The sequence below is a fragment of the Myodes glareolus genome, unplaced genomic scaffold (genome assembly GCF_982192425.1).
Source record: "Myodes glareolus unplaced genomic scaffold, mMyoGla1.1 HAP1_SCAFFOLD_51, whole genome shotgun sequence".
Taxonomy (NCBI): domain Eukaryota; kingdom Metazoa; phylum Chordata; class Mammalia; order Rodentia; family Cricetidae; genus Myodes; species Myodes glareolus.
In genome coordinates this window covers 1,055,001-1,079,980 of record NW_028263222.1, presented here as the reverse complement: position 1 = coordinate 1,079,980, position 24,980 = coordinate 1,055,001, and positions in this window count along the sequence as shown.

The window sequence follows — 24,980 nt, the reverse complement described above, 5'->3', positions numbered from 1 at the left end:
ACAGAGAGAGAGAGAGAGAGAGAGAATATATAAACAAACCGAGAAACAAGGAAAGATGGTGCAGGCTGGCTGGTGGGCTTTCAGTTCCCTGACAACAATAAGCACATGATGGAGGAACCACAAAGTTGTTACACTATGTGTGTGTGATGAGAGATTGTGAGTGTGTGTCCTGTCAGAACAAAGTGAGTCCCATAGTTGATAAAAATTACTCCCAAGTTTTCAAATGTGTGATCAACGTGTGACAGGTTGGGCTAGAGATGCTGAGAACTGGGGTTCACCCAGGGGAGCCCTCAATGCAAGAGCAGACACTCGCTCCCATGAAAGTGAGAGATGGATTATTCCTGCACTCAAGTTTAAGGAAGGATGAAGGGCTTTCCTTAAACTCACAGATATGAAAACCACTCACAGATAGGAAATCCACTCACAGAAATTGCAGTCTCAGCCGGGCTGTGGTGTGTGGTGGTGGGGGCATGCCTTTCATCCCAGCACTCCAGGGAGGCAGAGGCAGACAGATCTCTGTGAGTTCAAGGAGAGCATGATTTACAGAGTGAGTTTTAGGACAGCCCAAGATACACAGAGAAACCCTTTCTTCAAAAACAAAACAAAACAACACAGAAAAGAAAAGAAAGGAAAAAGAGAAAAGAAGACGAAGCAAGAAAAAAAATTGCAATCTCGTCCCACTCTCTCATCCATTGGCTCTAAAGAGCTCTCAGACTGGACTGAAGACCAGGGTGTCATTCATAACTGGGATGCCAGAAACCTTAGGTTGATGCTTCAACCCTGCTAATAATGGCTGTGATATAAAGCATGGTAAAACAAGGCTTGGGCGGAGCACGACTCCCCTTTTCCTATTATGACTGGTACACAACAAAAAGGAGTTCGGGGGGGGGGGGGGGCGATGTGCAGTGCCGGTATTGAAATCTCACTGATCCCTTCCACACTCAGTGTGAAGAGCATCTCCAGCAAAAGGCTACATCCTTGTCAGTTCCTGACTTTGTCAAATCAACTACTGTGCATCTTTGATGTGCGTTGGCCCTTTAGGGACGCAGAGAAACATCCCAGAAAACCCCCAGTTCCTGAACCCTAGCCCTGGAAGGCTCAAGACCACCACATCCAGCAATCTCTCTAGTCCCTGCTAGTGGGGAACTAACTCACTTTCTCTTCCCAGGACCACTGATTTCTCCATGGTTCCCTGTGAGATCTGGGGCCAGCTTTCTTCTTCCCTCACTCTGGCCTCGTCACGATCTCCGTTCTCTCTCCCAAGTAAACTCATCAGTCTAGACGACATGTCTAGAAGCGAGGAGTCTTACAGGCACTGAAAGAGTGTGTCTTGAGGGCCGTTGGCGTTTCTAGGACACAAGTGACATCACAAGATTCTGAGAGCTCTCCGGGATACGGTAGAGTTTCCAGAGAAGGGACTGACGATGTCATCAGGCATGGGCTTTTACCTCCTTGCAACTATTTCTCCCTGAACTGACTGAGTGCAAGCTGAGGATTGCTTTCCAGGAGTCTGTCCCGTGACACAGAGGAAGCCATTCAGTATCTCCTCTTTCCGAAACCAGAAATTTCTCTCTCTCTGCTTCATGAAAATCTTTTCACGACTCCCTCCACCCATGGGGAGTTAGTTGAACGCACACTTTTTTCATGAATGGACCTTCTTCTCCTGAACGGATATTCATACTCAGTCATCTGAAAAATTAGGCCAGGATGATACGGAGGATGAGGGCTGAGTCCTCTGAAGTGAACAAGCACCTAGGGAAGGCTAAACTGAAGGGAATTTGACTCTGAGTGGCAAGAGATGAATAGCTACCCCTCAGCCCCAGAACAGCTGTTGCAAATGCACGGAGGCAGACATATCAGGCCTAGGGACCAACTGGGCTCTCTGCATCTTCCCGCATTGTCAGAGCTGTGTGGAGGGGCCGTGTTCAGAGGGAAAGGGCATTTTCTAGAACAGCACACATTTTTTTTTCTTTTTGATTTTCGAGACAGGGTTGCTCTGTAGCTTTTGGTGCCTGTCCTGGAACTAGCTCTTGGAGATCAGGCTGGCCTCAAACTCACAAGTGGAGTGCTGGGATTCAAGGTGTGAGCCACCACCGCCTGGCAATTTTTTTTTTTAAAAACTCAGACAAAACTTGACCCAAAACATCCTACAGGGTTGGAGGTCATTAAGTTAGTTAGTTAGTCTAATGCTGGTGGAGACTGTGTTGGGCTGAGATAAGGTGGATGGTGAATTATTTTTGAGAGGATTCCGTGCTAGCTTCTCATTAAGTCTCATTCTAAAGCGGTCAACTTTAAAATGAAATCCTTACGATGAAATCCTCTATTGTTAGGAACACACAGTGCATCATTCCTTGATTTGCCATCTGTAAAGGCACAGCAGTGGGACTGGAGAGATGGCTGAGAGGTCAGGAGCCCTGGCTGCTCTTCCAGAAAGGAAGAAAGAAAGAAAGAAAGGAAGAAAGAAAGAAAGAAAGAAAGAAAGAAAGAAAGAGATCTGGTGCCCTTTTCTGCTCTGTGGGCATGCATGGAAGCAGACTGTTGTATACGCAATAGATAGATAGATAGATAGATAGATAGATAGATAGATAGATAGATAGCACGGCAGCTCTGATGCCCCTGTCACTCTGGGGATGCAACACTTCTGAAGTAACTTTCCACAGTCTACTTCATTATGATGCAGTCTCATTTTTAATCAACATTTAGAACAACCGCTGTTTGGAGCAGAATATTACATTTTTTAAAACACATTTTATAACCTTAAAACCATGACGCTTATATTTCTGGCTTTCTTTTTCCCTACAGTGGTAATTTTACTTAAATGATGTAACAGGTGAAGATTCTTGTATAGATTTTAGTAGAAGAGTGTACCTGAGGTAGCTAGCTGCTAGGGAGTGAAGGAAGGAACAAGAACTCTTATCGACTGAGGCATATCAGTCTCCCTTAGGGCCCAGCAAAGGGTCTTAGGCCAGAACATACATCTGTTTCCTGAGTTAAAGATTTAGCTTTAAATCTTTTTTAAAGATTTTTTAGTTAAAGATCGGCGGTGCAGCTGAGCCTTTTTCTTACTGGGCCGGGATGGTCCACACCTGCTTCCAAGAGTATTATTGCTTATTCCGTGTAGCCTGTGGTGGGAAAAAATGGGAGGAACTGGGATGGCATCCCTTTGGTCTTCATTGTAAACAACAGCAGCATCTAGATTCACCCTCTGGCTTTCAAAGCAAGAGGGTTTATTGGCTGTGTCTCTGGGGGTCAGAGAAGCAGGATTTCAGGCGACAGAACCAAGGAAGAAGCCATACTCGAAAGCCAAATCATACTCCGGATGTGACTCCACTGACACTAGCATGTGGCTAACTGATTTAGGAGGTTTCACTCCTCTGGAAGGTGGTAAGTAGTGCCATCCCTGGGCATGTGAGCTTGGGCCATAGAGGAAAGCTGGCTGAGCAGAACAGTAAGCGACACGCCGCCCTCTCTCTGTGGTTTCAAACCCTGCCCTGGGGATTTTGCATTGGCTTTCCTTGATCAAGGATTCTCAGACAGACCTTAACCCCCGAAACAGAATTGGGGATGGGGGAGACAACCTACCTACCTACCTACCTACTTTAACGAGGGAAGTATTTGGCTCAATGCATGAGATCATCTGTTAAGGTTTCTGTTGCCCAACTTGTCTCATGCTGGGAGAGCTTCCCTCATGTACTGTTTCAAACTTGGTAGTACTGAGCAAGTCTGAACTGCATTTGCCTACAGAGAATCCCAGGCACTGCCATCGTGTAGTCAGTTGACAGTGTAGACTATTTGTACTGAACGAGTAGGTAGGTAACTGCCACACTATTTCATTAGGTGCAAAGGAACACACACAACAGCAACCTCTTTAAGGTCCAAGGACTACTGCAAAGTTACATCTAATGACTAAGAACGAAAGTGCTACATCACTTGCAATTCCTCTGCCTTTCTGCGTGAACGCCACAAAAAACTCCCCCAAGGTGGACAGACAGACAGAATTGACCGAAACGAGGGATCTATTTACAGGATAGCCAATATCTTCAAATTTGGGGCACACACAAAGATTTCTTATCACAGACCTTCCACGAGTCATGTAACAACTTCCGGGTGTTGGAGAGGTTTTGCGAATTGTTATGACAGGTGAATTCTGTGAATTGTTTCAATTTTTATTTATGTATTCACTCATTCATTCATCCATCCATTCATCCATTTAGCTGTCTGTCTGTCTGTCTGTCTATCTATCTATCTATCTTCTATCTAATTAGTTATTCTGTATATATGTCTGCAGGCCAGAAGAGATCACCAGATCAAACTCAGAAGCTCTTAACCTCTGAGTCATCTCTCCAGCCCCAGTTCCTTACTTTTTCAAGAAATCTACTTGTTTGCTCATCTATTTATTTCCCCTTCTGTGCGTGACACGTACAGATGGGGCCGGGAGACAAGGGAGCTAGTGTGGTGAGGTGAAGGCGCCTGCTGGTCATCCAATGGTAAATAAGGCTGGGAATAGCTGACTATTAATTCATTAGAATACTATTAAAACGGTTCCAGTAGAAAGCAATTGCTTTCTTTTCTCTTTGCCCAGAGATCAGACTGACTGCAACTTGGAAAGAAGTCGACCCTGCTGGACAGAGACCTCCTGACTCCTGCTTTGGGTGGGTGACCCGAAGAGGTTGTAAGGACAAGATCTGAGAAGGAATTCATCTTATGGCTGCCAGCAGCATTTTATTGAGAAGAGATTCCACATTTTATGCTGTTTAGTTACTTAGATGAAGAGAGGGAGGCCTGTGAACTGGCATGGGGTGTGGCTTCTCAGGTCAGGTCAGGGAGGGGCTGAGGAGTAAGTGTAGCCACAGCGTTGGCCTTGACAATAGCCGCCAGTCATATGTTAATGTCAGGACCTGAGAGTTCCTCAAAAGAGAATGCCTGACCTTGGGAAAAGGACTTGTGGGAAGCAGGCACTAGAAACTGTGGCTTCATAGTTTACCAGAAAGCTCCCTCCTGAAAGGGAAAGTCATGATGGATATCTTTTCGCAAGGATCATTCTGGACTGACTGTCAATAAATAAATAAACTATGAACAAACAAACAATAAATAAAAAGTTCACTGTTGTTGATTGACTTTTGATTTCATAATGAAACTTTCTCTCTCTCTCTCTCTCTCTCTCTCTCTCTCACACACACACACACACACACACACACACACACAACAAACTATACATTAAAAGAAAGCACAACACCTTTACTCAGGGGGCAAAGTGAACTCTGTGAACTCTGAAGGTCATGTTTTCCAGGCAGGACTATGTAGAGAGATGCTCCATGTTGGGCTGCAGAGATAGTTTCCTGGTTAAACACTGACTGCTCTTCCAGAGGACCTGGGTTCAATTCCCAGTATCCACATCCACATGGCAGCTCACAGCTGTCTGTAATCCCAGTTCCAGGGACCTGAGAGCCATGATCAAAACACAAATGCACATAAGATAAAAATAAATATTTTTTTAAATAAACAGAGAGAGAGAGAATATATAAACAAACCGAGAAACAAGGAAAGATGGTGCAGGCTGGCTGGTGGGCTTTCAGTTCCCTGACAGCAATAAGCACATGATGGAGGAACCACAAAGTTGTTACACTATGTGTGTGTGATGAGAGATTGTGAGTGTGTGTCCTGTCAGAACAAAGTGAGTCCCATAGTTGATGAAAATTACCCCCAAGTTTGCAAATGTGTGATCAACGTGTGACAGGTTGGGCTAGAGATGCTGAGAACTGGGGTTCACCCAGGGGAGCCCTCAATACAAGAGCAGACACTCGCTCCCATGAAGAGTGAGGGATGGATTATTCCTGCACTCAAGTTTAAGGAAGGATGAAGGGCTTTCCTTAAACTCACAGATATGAAAACCACTCACAGATAGGAAATCCACTCACAGAAATTGCAGTCTCAGCCGGGCTGTGGTGTGTGGTGGTGGGGGCATGCCTTTCATCCCAGCACTCCAGGGAGGCAGAGGCAGACAGATCTTTGTGAGTTCAAGGATGGCATGATTTACAGAATGAGTTTTAGGATGGCCCAAGATACACAGAGAAACCCTTTCTTCAAAAACAAAACAAAACAACACAGAAAAGAAAAGAAAGGAAAAAGAGAAAAGAAGACGAAGCAAGAAAAAAAATTGCAATCTCGTCCCACTCTCTCATCCATTGGCTCTAAAGAGCTCTCAGACTGAACTGGAGACCAGGGTGTCATTCATAACTGGGATGCCAGAAACCTTACGTTGATGCTTCAACCCTGCTAATAATGGCTGTGATATAAAGCGTGGTAAAATCAGGCTTTGGCGGAGCACGACTCCCCTTTTCCTATTACGACTGGTACACAACAAAAAGGAGCTGGGGGGGGGGGGGTGATGTGCAGTGCCGGTATTGAAATCTCACTGATCCCTTCCACATTCAGTGTGAATGAAGAGCGTCTCCAGCAAAAGGCTACATGCTTGTCAATTCCTGACTTTGTCAAATCAACTATCATGCATCTTTGATGTGCGTTGGCCCTTTAGGGACGCAGAGAAACATCCCAGAAAGTGCCCCCCCCCCCAGTTCCTGAACCCTAGCCCTGGAAGGCTCAAGGCCATCACATCCAGCAATCTCTCTAGTCCCTGCTAGTGGGGAACTAACTAACTCACTTTCTCTTCCCAGGACCACTGATTTCTCCATGGTTCCCTGTGAGATCTGGGGCCAGCTTTCTTCTTCCCTCACTCTGGCCTCCTCATGATCTCCATTCTCTCTCCCAAGTAGACTCATCAGTCTAGACGACATGTCTAGAAGCGAGGAGTCTTACAGGCACTGAAAGAGTGTGTCTTGAGGGCCGTTGGCGTTTCTAGGACACAAGTGACATCACAAGATTCTGAGAGCTCTCCGGGATACGGTAGAATTTCCAGAGAAGGGACTGCTGATGTCATGAGGCATGGGCTTTTTATCTCCTTGCAACTATTTCTCCCTGAACTGACTGAGTGCAAGCTGAGGTTTCCTTTCCAGGAGTCTGAACTGTGACACAGAGGAAGCCATTCAGTATCTCCTCTTTCCAAAACCAGAAATTTCTCTCTCTCTCTCTCTCTCTCTGCTTCATTAAAATCTTTTCACTACTCCCTCCACCCATGGGGAGTTGGCTGAACACACACTTTTTTCATGAATGGACCTTCTTCTCCTGAACGGATATTCATACTCAGTCATCTGAAAAATTAGGCCAGGATGATACGGAGGATGAGGGTTGAGTCCTCTGAAGTGAACAAGCACCTAGGGAAGGCTAAACTGAAGGGAATTTGACTCTGAGTGGCAAGAGATGAATAGCTACCCCTCAGCCCCAGAACAGCTGCTGCAAATGCACGGAGGTAGCCATATCAGGCTGAGGTACCTACCAGCTGGGCTCTCTGCATCTTCCCGCATCGTCAGAGCTGTGTGGAGGGGCCGTGCTCAGAGGGAAAGGGCATTTACTAGAAAAGCACACATTTTTTTTTTCTTTTTGATTTTCGAGACAGGGTTGTTCTGTAGCTTTTGGTGCCTGTCCTGGAACTAGCTCTTGGAGACCAGGCTGGCCTCAAACTCACAAGTGGAGTGCCCGGCAATTTTTTTTTTTTTTTTAAAAACTCAGACAAAACTTCACCCAAAACATCCTACAGGGTTGGAGGTCATTAAGTTAGGTAGTCTAATGCTGGTGGAGACTGTGTTGGGATGAGATAGAGGATAAGGTGAATGGTGAGTTATTTTTGAGAAGATGGCATGCTAGCTTCTCATTAAGTCTCATTCTAAAGCGGTCAACTTTAAAATGAAATCCTTACGACGCATTCTCTATTGTTAGGAACACACAAGTGCATCCATCATCCCTTGCGTTCACTCTATGTAAAAGCACAGCAGCTCTGATGCCCCTGCCACTCTGGAGATGCAGCACTTCTGAATTAACTTTCTCCAGTCTACTTTCTTATGATGCAGTCTCATTTTCAATCAACCGCTGATTGGAGCAGAATATTCTAATTTTGAAAACACATTCTAAAACCTTAAAACCCTGACGCTTATATTTCTGTTTTTCTTTTTTTCCCTACAGTGGAGATTTTACTTAAATGATTTAACGGGTGAAGATTCTTGTTATTTTAGTATAAGAGTGTGTCTATAAAAATTGTGGTATGTGTGTACATGTTCTGAGGAGGACAGAAGAGAGTAGCAGATCCACTGGAGCTAGAGTGACAGGAAGTTGTGATCTACCTGAGGTAGCAACAAGAACTCTTATCGACTGAGGCATGTCAGTCTCCCTTAGGGCCCAGCAAAGGGTCTTAGGCCAGAACATACATCTGTTTCCTGAGTTAAAGCTTTAGCTGTTGTTTGTCAGAGAGTGCCAGGCTCGGCGGTGCAGCTGAGCCTTTTTCTGACTGGGCCGGGATGGTCCACACACACCTGCTTCCAAGAGTATTGCTTATTCCGTGTAGCCTGTGGTGGGGAAAAAAAAAAAAACGGGAGGAACTGGGATAACTTCTCTTTGGTCTTCGTCGTCCACAACAGCAGCATCTAGATTCATCCTTTGGCTTTCAAAGCAAGAGGGTTTATTGGCTGTGTCTCTGGGGGTCAGAGAAGCAGGATTTCCGGCGACAGAACCAAGAAAGAAATCATACTCGAAAGCCAAATCATACTCTGAACGTGACACCACTGACACTAGCATGTTTGCCGATTGATTTAGGAGGTAGTTAAGTAGTGCCATCCCTGGGCATGTGAGCTTGGGCCTTAGAGGAAAGCTGGCTGAGCAGAACAGTAAGCGACACGCCGTCCTCTCTCTGTGGTTTCAAACCCTGCCCTGGGGATTTTGCATTGGCTTTCCTTGATCACGGATTCCCAGACAGACCCTAACCCAAGTAGGTAGGGGAAACAACCTACCCACCTACTTTAAGGGAAGTATGTGGCTCAAATGTGTGAGATTATCTGTTAAGGTTTCTGGTGCCCAAATGAGTCTTCAGTTTACCCAAGAGTCCCAAACTTTTTTTTTTTTTATTTTTTTAATTTTTTTATTTTTTATTTTTCGAGTCAGGGTTTCTCTGTGGCTTTGGAGCCTGTCCTGGAACTAGCTCTTGTAGACCAGGCTGGCCTCGAACTCACAAAGATCCACCTGCCTCTGCCTCCCGAGTGCTGGGATTAAAGGCGTGCGCCACCACCGCCCGGCCGAGTCCCAAACTTTTAATCACCCCTCCCCCCCAACTCCTCCATGCTGACTCCCATCATGCCGACGTTATTGCCTAGAATTGCAGTCTGGTCATTGGGAAACTCTGGTCTACGCCAGTAGGAAGGATCCAAATTGGGTTTTATTGAATCTGTAGTCACCTCATACAACAACTGAGAAGCTAAAATGTTAAGTTTATAAATCATAGCCCCACACAGATGATCTGAGCACATCAGTTCTAACAGTGTCTTGTTCCGGGAACTCTATATAGTCACAGTCTACCGAGTATTTTTTTTATTGAGATTTATTGAGCTCTCCATCTTTCTCTGCTCCCCTCCCTGCCTCGCCCCTCCCCCCTCCAGCCCTCCCCCAAGGTCCCCATGCTCCCACTTTACTCAGGAGATCTTGTCTTTTTCTACTTTCTACTTCCCATGTAGATTAGATCTATGTAAGTCTCGCTTAGTGTCCGCATGGTTGTCGAAGTTCTCTGGGGTTGTGGTTTGTAGGCTGGTTTTCTTTGATTTATGTTTAAAAACCACCTATGAATGAGTCCATGGGATCATTGTCTTTCTGAGTCTGTCTGGGTTGCCTCACTCAAAATAATGTTTTCTAGTTCCATTCATTTTCCTGCAAAATTCAAGATGTCGTTATTTTTTTCTGTGGTGTAGTACTCCATTGTGTCAACGGACCACATTTTTCTTATCCATTCTTCGATCGATCGAAGGGCATTTAGGTTGTTTCCAGGTTCTGGCTATGACAAACAAAGCTGCTGTGAACATAGTTGAGCACATGTCCTTGTGACGCGATTGAGCATCCTTTGGACATAGACCCAAAAGTGGTATTCCTGGGTCTTCGAGGAAGGTTGTTTCCTACTTTTCTGAGAAATCACCACACTGACACCCAAAGGGTTTGTACCAGCTTGCATTCCCACCGGCAATGCAGGAGTGTTCCCTTTTCCCCCCAACCTCTCCAGCATAAGTTGTCATCAGTGTTTTTGATTTTGGCCATTCTTACAGGTATCAGATGGACTCTCAGACTTGTTTTGATTTGCATTTCTCTGATGACTAAGGATCTTGAACGTTTCCTTAAGTGTCTTTCAGCCATTTTAGATTCCTCTGTTGAGAGTTTTCTGTTTAGGTCTGTACTCCATTTTTTTTTTTTTTTACTGGATTATGTGATCTGTTGGTGTTTGATTTCTTGATTTCTTTGTGTATTTTGGAGATCAGACTTCCGGGGTTACTGAAGTGGGGTTAGTGAAGATCTTTTCCCATTCCGTAGGCCGCCGTTTTGTCTTGTTGGCCGTGTCTCTTGTTTTTCACAAGTCTTTCAGTTTTAGGTGGTCCCATTTATTAATTGTTTCTCTCAGTGTCCATGCTGCTGGGGTTATATTTAGGAAGTGATTCCCTGTGCCAAGGCGTTCAAGTGCACTTCCCACTTTCTCTTCTATAAGGTTCAGTGTGGCTGACTTTAGGTTGAGGTCTTTGATCCATGTGGACTCGAGTTTTGTGCATGGAGTTCATTTTCATTTTTCTACGTGTTGATATCCAGTTATGCCAGCACCACTCGTTAAATATGCTCTCTTTTTTCCATTTGATACGTTTTGCTTCTTTATCAAAGATCAGGTGTACGAAGATGTGTGGATTGATAATCCGGGTCTTCTGTTCGGTTCCGTTGGGCCTCCTGTCTGTTCTTAGGCCAGTACCAGGCTGTTTTCAGTGCTGTAGCTTACAGAGTATTTTTTTTTTCCTGATCTAATCACGCCACTTCCCAAAGGAAAAAGAGAGGAGAAATCACTGAATGATGAGACCATTACTTGAATGAGAAAATGGGTAGGTACCCTTATGCTTAAAGGTGTATTATCTACAAAGTGCTAAAACTTAGAAGTGAGTCTTAGGAGGAATGTCATTACACAGCTTCTTTCCAGATGTCTTCAAGTTGGTCCTAAACAGTCTATTCACAAGATGGGACCTCAGAGCTTCAGTCCAGAACAACACGTTTTCTGTCCAACTGAATCTTCAAGTGGTTTGATAAGGATTTTGTATTCTTGTTCTGTCAAGGATTATTCTTTTTTTTTTTTTAAATATAATTCAAGGGAGAGTGTTTTTTTTTTTTAAAGACGTATTTAGTGATTATATTTCTTTTCCCTTAGGGATAAAGAAATGGAGAAGTATTTTGAAGCAGTCAGTCACAAAAATAGAAGTAGGGAGGACGTTTCAAAACACCAGGCCATTAAACTTCAGCTACAGGGAAAAACAAAACAAAAAACAAACAAACAAACAAACAAAAACCCGAAGCCAGGAATCATTGCAAACATCTGTATGTTCAGATACCGAGCCTGAGCAAGTTTGAGTGCCTCAGATTTGCGGATTTCATGTGGATCACAAATTGTGCTCAAGTTACAGCTGTTAGTGTCAGTGTGAACTCTGACACACCGACTCGACTAGATTCCTGTCTGCTGGGCTCTGATCTGCTAGAAAAGCCAAAGAGCTAAAGTACCTCAGTTAACCTCTTCTGTGCCCCACCTTAAAGGAAAGAAAGGATGTGTGTGGCAAGTCGGTGCCCGCTCAGAGACCCCACACATTTGAGGACAGAACAGAGAAACAAGATGGGGTAAGGGAGGTTCTGCTGAAATTAGAGTTATGGATGGCTGCCACTGCCAGCTGTTTCTTGTCTGCTGTGAGAACAGGAACTCAACAAAGACAGAGACATGCCAGGCAGGAGGTTTTGATAGAAAACTGAACTGAACTGAATAGAAACTGGCTATTCCGTTTTAGTGTTTTCAGAGTTATGTCCGAGGAACCTTCTACTTAAATGAAATAAAACCAAATCCTTTCAAATATCCAGGTGTCCTCTGAGGTTGGGGGGGGGGAGACGACGGAAAAACAAAACAAGGATAAGAGGGATTTTAGTTGTTCTAAAGTCCTCAGGCAGGGGCACAACTTCCCCAGGAGAATAGCCAGAGTTCATTGGGCAACTGTCTGTCTCCTGTTGCATTGTTTCAAGTTTGTCTCACTTGAGGTTGGATGATGTCTGCCGTAAGATTTTCATCTTTTACGATCATGTGAGATTCTAGCCATTTTTTTTTAATTGAGAGAGGGACACATGCTCCCTCTAGTTCTATTGGCTGTACAGCTTTGACCAAGAAAGCAGGTTGGATTTCATCAAAGAATTTCTCTCCATTTTATATTTCACCTTTGATTGTTATTAAGTGTCATCTAGAAGGTTTGTGGTCTTTCAGGAACACTTTCCTAATTCTCGTGTGTGTGTGTGTGTGTGTGTGTGTGCGTGCGTGCGTTTTGTTTTGTGAGGCAGGCTTTTTCTATGTAACAGTGCTGGAAAGTCCTTGCAAGATGAGGCTGGCCTTGAACTCACTGACATCTTACTGCCTCTGTGTCATTTCTTCCTACTTGGTTGGTGTTTGATTGCTGTTTTGAGTTTTCAGATCTCATGTTCAAGATCAAGATCCTTTCTAACTCCGTGTCCTTGTGACACAAACATTAAAGGGTGTGGCTACAGCTCCACTGGACTTCTTTGATGTGAATATCTGCTGCCTTTCCTGTAAACATTCTTGTTGGAGTTGGGAAATTGAAAGTTGTTGACTTGAATTCACTCATTTTCAGGTTAGATTGCAAGAAAAAAATAAAAAAAACAAAACAAAAAAAAACCTTTATTTTATTATTTCACATTGTAACTTGATTTTTTGTTGTTGTTGCTTTTTTGACACAGGAATTGGCTTTTTATTTGTGTTCCAGACAATCTATCTCACTACACGGCCCAGGACTTCTTTCTGAAGACTTCCATGAAAGTAGTCAGCTACCCAAAATATCCTGCTGCTGCTGCTGCTACTGCTGTAATTTTAGAAAAAAATAAAATGAAATAGAAAAAGAAAATAATAAATAAAAAATTAAAGTATTTTTGGTGCAGGGTTTCTCTGTATAATACTTTTAACTCACTATATAAGCCAGGCTGCTCTCTCTCTCCTCTCTCTCTCTCTCTCTCATTTAATTTATGACTTATTTATTTTTGCTTGTGTTTTTGTTTTGATTTTAGAGCCGAGGCAGGGTTTCTTTGTTGCTTTGGAGCCTGTCTTTGGAACTAGTTTGAGGCTGGCCTCAAAATCACAGAGATCCACCTGCCTCTTCCAGACATGGAACCCTTCCCTTTGAATGCTTTCATCTTGTTGAGTTCAAAAGCTGCCCCATAAACAATTTCCAGAAACCACATGGTGGGAATCTAGTGCCCTCTTCTGTTGACAGGACCTAGAAATGCCTATTTGCTGCTCTCTTGTTGGAGCTGGGAAACACTACCTTCTTGCTGAAGTTGGAAGATTGTTGAATTCAGTCATTTTCGGGTTTCTCAGAAAAAACAAAACAAAACAAAAAGCCCCTTCTTTGTTTTATTTCACATTTTAACTGGATTTTTTTTGAGACAGGACCTGTCTTTTTATTTATGCTTCAGACAAACTATTTCACTATATGGTCCAGGACTTCTTTCTGAACACTGCTGCTGCAAATACAATCTTATAAGAAAAACTAAAACTGGCATTAAAAAAGAGAAAAGAAAAAAAACTGTCTTTTTTCTTTTCTTTTCTTTTCTTTTCTCTCTCTCTCTCTCTCTCTCTCTCTCTCTCTCTCTCTTTATGTTTTTTTCTTTTCATCTTTTATTATTTTTTGAGGCATGGTTTCTCAGTTCCCTAGCTGTCCTGGAATTCACATAATAGACCAAGTTATCTTCTTGGTGACATTTTGTTTTTGTTCTTGTTACCTATCTGTAAATCCACATTTCTTCTCTCTCTCTCTCTCTCTCTCTCTCTCTCTCTCTCTCTCTCTCTCTCCCCCTCATTTATTTATTTATTTATTTGTTTGTTTGTTTGTTATGTATAGAATATTCTGTCTGTGTGGACGCCTGCAGACCAAAAGAGGAAACCAGACCTCATTAGAGATAGTTGTGAGCCACCATGTGGTTCCTGGGAATTGAACTCAGGACCTTTGAGCCATCTCTCCATCCCCCCTCATTTTATTTATTTTTTGTTTGGTTTTGTGTTTTGCTTTACAGGACAGGGTTTCTCTGTTGCTTTGGAGACTATTTTTGAAACTAGCTCTTTTCTTGAATACCAGGCTGGCCTAAACCTCCCAGAGATCCTGCCTCTGGCAGATATGGAGCCAGTGCTTTTGAATGCCTACATCTGGTCAGGTCAAAAGCCACCCCACCTTTACACACACACACACACACACACACACACACACACACACACACACACACACCACACAAACCAAACACAAGCCAAACAAAAACCCAGGCACAGGCACACCCACAGACACATAGATAAACTTTTAAATTAAGTTAAATTAAGTCCCACACAGCTGGAAGCACTCTCTCAATTAAAAGTAAAATAAAATGTAAAAGAGTGCAGTGCTAAGTAGAGTTATGAAGATGTTTTAAAATGTGACATCTTCCCTGTCTCCCCCACATACAGGAGGCACATCGAGAGATTTAAATAGAATTTGAAATTGGCCGGGCAGTGGTGTCGCACGCCTTTATTCCCAGCACACAGGAGGCAGAGGCAGGTGAATCCCTGGGAGTTAGAGGCCAGCCAGGGCTTCAAGAAAGGAGCTAGATCCAAGAACAGCTAGGACTGTTATGCAGGGAAACCCCGTCTCAAAAAACAAAACAAAAACAATTGAAATTAAGCTACATGTACAAGAAATTAATAGAACAACATACTGATAACAAAGCTGGGTTGTTGTGGTGCACACCTTTTATCCTAACATCTAAGAGACAGAGGCAGGTGGCCCTCCTTGAATTGGAGCCCAGTTGTGTAGAAAAGACCCTGTACCAAATAACAAAAATGTATACATGTTGAAATAAGAGAATAAAGAAAAAAAAATAACGAGAAAGGAAAGAAAGAAAGACAGAAGATAGAAAGAAAATGAAGAAACAAAAGAACAAAGGAAGGCAGTGCTGGGGGCCTGGTTGGTGGTTGAGAAGGGAGCCCTGGCCTAGTGACATCCTCTGCCATGTCTGCTGTGACCCCGGCACCCCATTCCTCAGGAGCTGTAAAGGGTCTGAGAATAAAATGACATTTTTTATTGTTTTCTGTCTAAAGTGAAAATGTTCCAGACAAACAATTCACTGTGTCAATATTCCTGGAAATGATGTCCAAGTGGGAATTTTTCATAGTATTCCATGGCTGTTTTAATGTTCTCTGCATCTCATGTCTTTCTCTAAGCAGGCCCAGGAACCATAAGAGCCTGTAGCTGATCTAGCAGATCTCCCATGGCAGGGGCCCTGGCCTCCACGCCTGTCCCCTGAGGGCACCTGGCCGGCATGGGACTCCAAATTTTACAGACTCATTTCAAAAGTTCAAGGTCACCAGCCCTTCCTAAACCAGTCAAGGGTGAGGCTACAGCTTGACTGGTCTGCTTAGATATGCATATTTTGGTTCTCGTTATTGTTGTTTTTGCAAGGACAAGGGCAGGACCAGGTATCCAAGTGGGACTTTTTCCATGGCTGTTTTAATTTTCTCCAACTCCGCATTTAGTTTGAGAAGTGGGGGTGGGGTTGGACAAACCCAACAACTGGAAAAGAACCCCAAGCAAGCAAGCAAATGGTTGCCATGGTGAAAAGTCTTTGAAAGGAGATTAGGTGGCAGGGAAAAGCCCTTGTTACCTCCCTCCTCCCACCCAGTTCCTCCCTTAATTGTGGCAGCCCCTTGGCCCACATAGTCCTTTCACTGATTGTGATCGATCAGACACACTCTTTGTTTTATTTTTTAATTTTTGAATTGGGGTTGAAGTCAATGAATTGAGCTCTTAGATTATTATTATTATTAGTTTATTTGTGGTTTTTCTATATAGGGGTTCCCTGTGTATCCTTGTTTGCCCTGGAACTCACTTTGTAGATAAGGCTGGCCTCAGACTCACAGAGATCCAGCTGCCCCTGCCTCTACCTCTGCCTCCTAGTGCTGGAATTAAAGAAATAAAATAAAGAAATGTGCTGCCACCGTTACCCAGCTGGATTTTTTTTCCAATGGTGGGCAATGAGACCTTTTTTTTAAAAAAAAAAAATGAAATAAAAACCATGCTATGGCATGGTCTCATACAGGGCTATCATGTATTTGGTGAAGAAATCTACTCTGAAACATATTTCATGAGAGCTGTCTAGTTACCTATTGATGTTAAAACTCACTCCCCCTCCTTAGGGTCTAATATTGACTGACCCACAGGTCAGGGCCAGCTCGTAAAAATTCCTTTATTCAGAGCTAATGCATGATGTAATATATATATTACATACACACACACACACACACACACACACGCACGCACGCACGCGCACACACACACACACACACTCACTATACTACTATAAAAATTGGTTTCAGAAACCAGCCTTTTGCCACAGTGTCAGAAGGCCAAACTCTGCCTGTGGTCTCAGCTAACTGATAAGCTTTTGTGCCCCACAGTGCTTATTTGTTTTGTTTTGTTTTTTTATTTTTAAATTTGCTTCTGGTTTTCCTAGGATCTGGTTTCTGGAATAAAGTTTGCTTCTGGTTTATTAGACTTTGTGGTGTTCCCATCGTTGCATGACCCACCCCCACCCCCGACCCAACATTTAAGTGGCTTTCAGCTATTTTAGATTCCTCTGTTGAGAGTTCTCTGTTTAGGTAGTACTCCATTTCGTAAATTGTATTATTTGTTCTTTAGATGACCAATTTCTTGAGTTCTTTCTGTATTTTGGATATCAGTCCTCTGTCTGATGTGGGGTTAGTGAAGATCTTTTCCCATTCTGTAGGCCGTCGTTTTGTCTTGTTGACCATGTCCTTTGCTTTACAGAAGCTTTTCAGTGTCAGGAGGTCTCATTTATTAATTTTATTTCTCTCAGTGTCTGTGTTACTTGGGTTGTATTGAGGAAGTGGTTTCCTGTGCCAGTGCGTTCAAGGGCATTTGATTTTATTTTTAATTCTTATTTTATTATTTTTGAATTGTGAGTGAAGTCAATTAATTGAGCTCTCAGATATTTTTGTTGCCGTTGTTATTATTATTATCTGTTTATTTGTTTTTTATCCGTCGTTTTCCTACATTGGGGTTCCCTGTGTATCCTTGTTTGCCCTGGAACTCACTTTGTAGACAAGGCTGGCCTCAGACTTACAGAGATCCAGCTGCCTCTGCCTCTGCCTCTGCCTCTGCCTCTGCCTCTGCCTCTGCCTCTGCCTCTGCCTCTGCCTCTGCCTCTGCCTCTGCCTCCTAGCGTCAGAATTAAAGGCCTGAACTAAACACACAGTTTTTTAAGACAGGGTTTCTTCTCTGTGTCACTTTATCTGTCCTGAAACTCACACTGCACAACAAGGTAGCCTCACACTCACAGTGATTTGCCTGCCTCTGCCACCCTGATCTCTGAGGACTGAGAACTGGGAATAAAGAAAGGCGCTGCCACCATTACCCAGCTAGATTTCTTTTCCAATGGTGGGCAATGAGACCTATACATTTCCTCAAAGGACTGAGTTCACTGTGTGCCAGGAGTTCTGTAAGGGTATGTTTTCATTTGTTTCAGGGAATTCTCTCTCCCTCCCCCCCTCTCATTCTAGATCTCTACTTTGTCTCATTCCTCACAGGAACTTCTCTCTTTTTCTTGATTTGTTTCCCCTCAGTCTGTCTTCCACAGTTTTTCTTTTCTTCTTTTTGAACTCTCTCACCCTAGACAGGAAGCTAAAGGTTTATGATATCTTTATTTGCATGTATAGTGTATTGTCACAAGTTGGAGAATCTGGAGACACTGAATTCAAATCATGGTCCTCTAGAGGCTAGGAGACAGAAAACAAAATGGACCTTGAAAATATGGTGCATGGTGTCCTGTATCTTCCTGTCTTGTCTGCAAAGGGCCTTCACTAAAATGTTTTGAATTGTGATCCCCCCCCCACACACACACAGGCACAGGCAGAGACACACAAATACATTTGTGAAATTAAAGGTCTGGAGAGATGGTTCGGTGTGTGCGGCGGCTTTTTCTGAAGAAGTGGGTTCAATTCCCCGGGCACACATAGCAGTAGCTCATAAGTGATTGTAAAGCCAGTTTCTGGATGATCTGACACATTCGTACCACTGCATGTAAAATAGAGTTAAATAAATCATTAAAAATTCTTTAAAAATTTGAAATTAAACTAAGATCTACACAACTGGAAAGACTGTCTCAAAGCAAAGTAAAATAAAATGTTTTTAAATAGGACACCTTCCATGCCCCACCCCACACAGGGAAACACTTGGTGCAAACCTAGAGAGATGAACAAAATGTGAAATTAAATTAAATATACAAGAAATTAACAGAATGAGATACTAAACATTGAGCTGGGTTGTGGTGGTGCACACCTTTCTTTCTATCATCCAAGAGACAGAGGCAGGTGGACCTCTGTGATTTCCCAGGCTTTGTAGAGAGGCCCACATCTCAAATAAAATATATATATATATATAAGTTCAACCAAAAAAAAATCAATAAGGAAGGAAGGAAGGAAGGAAAGAGGAGACATTAGGAACTGTCTCCTTGGTCCTAGAAACTCCTTTTGATGTACATTTCTCTGATGACGAAGGATGTTGAACATTTTCTCAGTGTCTGTCAGCCATTTTAGATTCCTCTGTTGAGAGTTCTCTGTTTAGGTCTGTACTCCATTTTGTCAATTGGATTCTTTGTTCTTTAGATGACCAATTTCTTGAGTTCTTTGTATATTGTGGAGACCAGACCTCTGTCTGATGTGGGGTTAGTGAAGATCTTTTCCCATTGTGTAGGCCCTTGTTTTGTCTTGTTGGCCATGTCCTTTGCTTTACAGAGGCTTTTCATTGTCAGGAGGTCTCATGTATTCATTTTGTTTCTCTCAGTGTCTGTGCTACTGGGGTTATATTTAGGAAGCGGTCTCCTGTGCCAATGCGTTCAAGTGCATTTGATATTTTGATTTCTATAATTTTTATTGAGGATGAAGACAATTATTTGAACTCTCAAATGTTTTTATTGTTATTATCTGTTTATCTGTTAGTTTATTTGTGGTTTTTCAACCTAGGGTTTCTTTGTGTATCCTTGTATGCCCTGGAACTCACTTTGTAGACAAGACTGGCCTCAGACTCACAGAGATCCATCTGCCTCTGGCCCCTAGTGCAGGGATTAAAAGCATGCACTGAACACTTTTTTTTTTAAAAACAGAGTTTAAAAAAACTCTCTCCCTTTCCCCCAGCCCCAGCCAGGGCTGCCGGCTACATCTCAGGCAGGCATAGGTGGCGGGCACTCTGGCTATCCAGGAAGTGACAGGCACAGACACGCAGAGAAGCAGGGAAGAGTGATGCCCACTCTCTCACTAAATGCAGGCATGCAGGAAGAACAATGAAAACAATCAGAACTGCAGAGAATTTCCAGAAACCACATGGTGGGGATCTAGTGCCCTCTTCTGGTGACAGGGAAGACATCAGAGATTTGGGTTCTTCTGCTCCTGAGACCTACCCCCGACATGGCAGCAGCTCACAAGTGATTGTAACTCCAGTTTCACGCCGCTGCATGTAAAATAAAGTTAAATACATCATAAAAATATTTTTTAAAAATTGAAAATTAAACTTAGTTCTACACAACTGGAAAGACTGTCTCGAATCTAAGTAAAGTAAAGTGTTCTGAAATCGGATACCTTCCGTGCCCCACCCCCCACAGGGACATATTTGGTGCAGACCAAGAGATACAAACAAAATTTGAAATAAAGCGTCATGTACAAGAAATTAACAGAACGAGATACTAAATGCTGAGCCAGGGTGTGGTGGTGCAGACCTTTCATTCTATCATCCAAGAGACAGAGGCAGGTGTTCCTCTGTGAATCCCAGGCTTCATAGAGAGGCCCTCATTCCAAATTTAAAACGTATATAAAAGTTAAACAAAAAAACAAGAAAGAAGGAAGGAAGGAAGGAAGGAGGGAGGGAAGGAAGAAAGGAAAGAAGCAGACATTATGAACCGTCTCCTTGTTTCGAGAAACTTGACCATGGGAGTGTTGGACCTATGAGACAGTGCACGAGTCTCGTGTTCTAACTTGGTAGATGAGTCTGCATTTTAACTCACTGATGTTCTTCTTCCTGTGTCTCCTAAGTGCTAGGATAATAGGTTTCCCTAATTCTGGAATGGCATACTGAAAGTATTTCTTTCTACTGAGTTTGCATTTGAGTTTTTTAAAATCCATGCCTATTTTATTTATTTATTCATTTATTTTTGGTTTTTCAAGACAGGGTTTCTCTGTAGCTTTGGAGCCTGGGCTGGAACTAACTCTTGTAGACCAGGCTGGCCTCAAACTCACAAAGATTCACCTGCCTCTGCCTCCTGAGTGCTGGGATTAAAGGCGTGTACCACCACCACCTGGCTTTACTTGTTTCTTTTATTTATTTTTGTTAAGCTCTACATTTGTCTCTGCTCCCCCTCCCTGCCTCTCCTCTCCTCTTCAACCCCCTCCCAAGGTTCCCATGCTCCAAGGAGATCTTGTCTTTTTCTACTACTCATGTAGATTAGATCTATATATGTCTCTCTTAGGGTCCTCGTTGTTGTCTAGGTTCTCTGGGATTGTGATTTGCCAGCTGTTTTTTTTTTTTATTTTATGTTTTATTTTTTTGTTTGTTTGTGTTTTTGTTTTGATTTTTGAGTCAAGGCAGGGTTTCTCTGTTGCTTTGGATCCTGTCTTTGGAACTAGTTTGAGGCTGGCCTCAAAATCCCAGAGATCCACGTGCCTCTTCCAAATACGAATACCTTCCTTTTGAATGCTTTCATCTTGTTGAGTTCAAAAGCCACCCCATAAACAATTTCCAGAAACCACATGGTGGGAATCTAATGACCTCTTCTGGTGACAGGGCCTAGACATGCATATTTGTTGCTCTCTTGTTGGAGCTGGGAAAAACTACCTTCTTGCTGAAGTTGGAAAATTGTTGAATTCAGTCATTTTCAGGTTTGTTAGAAAAACAAAACAAAACGAAACAAAAATCCCCTTCTTTGTTTTATTTCACATTTTAACTTGATTTTTTTTTTTGAGACAGGACCTGTCTTTTTATTTATGTTTCAGACAAAATATTACACTACATGGTCCAGCACTTCTTTCTGAATACTGCTGCTGCAAATAAAATCTTAAAAGAAAAAGTACAATTAAAATGAATGACCTGGCATTAAAAGGAAAAAAAGAAAAAAAAAACTGTCTTTCTTTTCTTTTCTTTTCTTTTCTTTCTCTCTCTCTTTTTTTCTTTCTTTTTTGTTTTCTTTCCTTCTTTTATTAATTTTTGAGGCATAGTTTCTCTGTATAACAGCCCTAGCTGTTCTGGAACTCACTTTACAGACCAGGTTGTCTTCTTGGTGACATTCTGTTTTATTTTTTCCTTGTTTCCTATCTGTAAATTCACATTTCTTCTCTCTCTCTCTCTCTCTCTCTCTCTCTCTCTCTCTCATATTTTATTTATCTTTTTGTTTGGTTTTGTGTTTTGCTTTACAAGACAGGGTTTCTCTGTTGCTTTGGGGACCGTTCTTGGAACTAACTCCTTTCTTGTAGACCAGGCTGGCCTAAAACTCCCAGAGTTTTTTCCCTTTCTTTCTTTTTTCCCTTTATCCTCTTCCTTCCTTCCTTCCTTCCTTCCTTCCTTCCTTTCTTTCTTTCTTTCTTTCTTTCTTTCTCTCTCTCTTGCTTGCTTTCTTGCATTCTTTCCTTTCTTCTTTTATTATTTTTTAGGCACGGTTTCTCTGCCTAACAGCCCTAGCTGTCCTGAAACTCACTTGACAGACCAGGCTGTCTTCTTTGTGACATTCTGTTTTTTTTCTTATTTCCTATCTGTAAATCCACATTCTCTCTCTCTCTCTCTCTCTCTCTCTCTCTCTCTCTCTCTCTCTCCCTCATTGTTTTCTGTTTTTCTTGATTGTTTTCTTCAGTCTGCCTTTTACATGTATTAAACTCAATGTATGTGGAGAGAGAAATCAAATATGAGATTCAAAATACAGCCAGGGTTGGCAGGTAGTGGAGCAGGCCTTTGATTCTGGCACTTCATTCAACATGATTTGATTTTTTTTTTTTTGACTTCTCTGTAAACATTCTTGTTGGAGTTGAGAAATTGCTGATATGAATTCAGTCAATTTCAGGTAATAGCCTTGCCTCGGCTGTCCTGGAACTCACTTTTAAAGATCAGGCTATCTGTTAGATTTTGTTTTTTGTTTTTTGTTTTTTTTTTTGTTTTTTTTTTAAAGATTTATTTATTTATTATGTACAACATTCTGTCTGTGTGTATGTCTGCAGGCCAGAAGAGGGCACCAGACCTCATTACAGGTGGTTGTGAGCCACCATGTGGTTGCCGGGAATTGAACTCAGGACCTTTGGAAGAGCAGGCAATGCTCTTAACCACTGAGCCATCTCTCCAGCCCTTTTGTTTTTTTATGTTCTATCTGTAAATCACCATTTCTTCTCTTGAATGTGTTCACCTTGGTAAAGTCAAAGGCCACCCCACAGACACACAGAGTCTCTCTCTCTCTCTCTCTCTCTCTCTCACACACACACACACACACACACACACACACACACACACGGGGGGGGAGAGAGAGAGAGGCACACCTAGAGACACACCAATACATTTGTTAAATTAAAGGAAGGCCTGGTGAAATGGCTTGGTGGCTCCTCCTGAAGAAGTGGGATCAATTCCCAGGACCCACATGGCAGTAAATAAATACGTGACTGTAAATCCAGTTTCTGGATGATTTGACACATTCATGCCACTGCACATAAAATAAAGTTAAATAAACCATAAAAACGTCCTTAGGGCTGGAGAGATGGCTCAGCGCTTAAGAGCATTGCCTGCTCTTCCAAATGTCCTGAGTTCAATTCCCAGCAACCACATGCTGGCTCGCAACCATCTGTAATGAGGTCTGGATCCCTCTTCTGGCCTTCAGGCATACACAGAGACAGAATATTGTATACATAAAAATAAATAAATATTAAAAAAAATTAAAATTTTTTTTTTAAAAATTTGAAATTAAGCTAAGTTCTACACAACTGGAAAGACTGTCTCAAAGCAAAGTAAAATAAAATGTTCTGGAATAGGACACCTTCCCTGCCACACCCCCCACAGGGACACACTTGGTGCAGACCAAGGGAGACGAACAAAATTTGAAATTAAACTAAGTGTACAAGAAATTAACAGAACGAGATACTGAACACTGAGCCGGGGTGTGGGGATGCACTCCTTTCATTCTTTCATCCAAGAGACAGAGGCAGGTGGACCTCTGTGAAATCCCATGCTTTGTAGAGAGGCCCCCACCCCAAATTTAAAATATATATATATATATATATACATATACATATATATATATATACATAAAAGTTCAACCAAAAAAAAAAAATAAGGAAGGAAGGAAGGAAGGAAGGAAGGAAGGAGGAGACATTATGAACTGTCTCCTTGGTCCTAGAAACTCCTTTTGATGTACATTTCTCTGATGACGAAGGATGTTGAACATTTTCTTAAGTGTCTGTCAGCCATTTTAGATTCCTCTGTTGAGAGTTCTCTGTTTAGGTCTGTACTCCATTTTGTCAATTGGATTCTTTGTTCTTTAGATGACAATTTCTTGAGTTTTTTGTATATTGTGGAGACCAGACCTCTGTCTGATGTGGGGTTAGTGAAGATCTTTTCCCATTGTGTAGGCCGTCGTATTGCCTTGTAGGCCATGTCGTTTGCTTTACAGAAGCTTTTCAGTGTCAGGAGGTCTCATGTATTCATTTTGTTTCTCTCGGTGTCTGTGCTACTGGGGTTATATTTAGGAAGCGGTCTCCTGTGTCAATGTGTTCAAGTGCGTTTGATATTTTGATTTCTATAATTTTATATTGTGGATGAAGTCAATTATTTGAACTCTCAAATATTTTTATTGTTATTTTCTGTTTATCTGTTGGTTTATTTGTGGTTTTTCAACTTAGGGTTTCCTTGTGTATCCTTGTATGCCCCTGGAACTTACTTTGTAGACAAGGCTGGCCTCAGACTCACAGAGATCCAGCTGTCTCTGCCCTAGTGCAGGGATTGAAGGCATGCTCTAAACACCTTTTTTAAAAATAAATAAATAAATAAATAAAAACAGACTTTGTCTGTGTCATTTTGCCTGTCCTGAAATCTCAGTCTGCAGAACAAGGTAGCCTTACACTCGCAGTGACCTGCCTGCCTTGGGCTCCCTGATCTCTGAGGTGTTTTATCATCTCTCTGAGTCTCTACCTGGCTATCAATTTATCTATTAGTTTACTTATTTTTTTTTTTTATTTGTTTTGTGAGACAGGGATTCTCTCTGGCTTTGGAGTCTGTCCTGGATTCAGACCTGGTCACAGCTGTACCTGAAGCAGTGAGGCCTCTTGCAGGGAATCCGCAGAGCCTCTGCCCAGGGCCCTCCAGGGGAACCACTCTCACCCTTTCCCCCAGCCACAACCAGGGCTGCCGGCTACATCTTAGACAGGCATAGGTGGCGGGCACTCTGGCTATCCAGGATGTGACAGGCATAGACACACAGAGAAGCAGGGTGGGTGGTGCCCACTCTCTCACTAAGTGCAGGCATGCAGGCAGAACAATGAAAACAATCAGAACTGAAGAGATGGAATTTCTGGAATTTCCAGAAACCACATGGTGGGGATCTAGTGCCCTCTTCTGGTGACAGGGAAGACATCAGAGATTTCGGTTCTTGTGCTCCTGAGACCTACCCCCGACATGGCAGCAGCTCATAAGTGATTGTAAATCCAGTTTCACGCCACTGCATGTAAAATAAAGTTAAATAAATCATAAAAATATTCTTTAAAA